The following is a 264-nucleotide window of genomic DNA, read 5'->3' as shown; positions in this document are numbered from 1 at the left end:
TTCTTCTATATGTGTTTGATTTATTGCACCACCTTCCTGACATAGAAATTTATATATCATATGCTTTATCCATTATGAGCATCATATTAGCCCCCTTCCTAATTATTATCTCATTATTAAAAACCCATTTCATTGTGTAGTATGATTTACCTAATAATAAACAGACTCATCCAGGATGAAGTCTTCTGTTCCTGCTCAAGGGCACTTACATTTACATCCCAAGGAACTATTAATAGATGTCTGAGCCTCAGTGACTATGCCCTT

This window comes from Cervus canadensis, chromosome 1, assembly GCF_019320065.1.
Source record: "Cervus canadensis isolate Bull #8, Minnesota chromosome 1, ASM1932006v1, whole genome shotgun sequence".
Classification (NCBI taxonomy): Eukaryota; Metazoa; Chordata; class Mammalia; order Artiodactyla; family Cervidae; genus Cervus; species Cervus canadensis.
The sequence above is the reverse complement of the archived record's forward strand: the minus strand, read 5'-3'. Positions refer to the sequence as shown.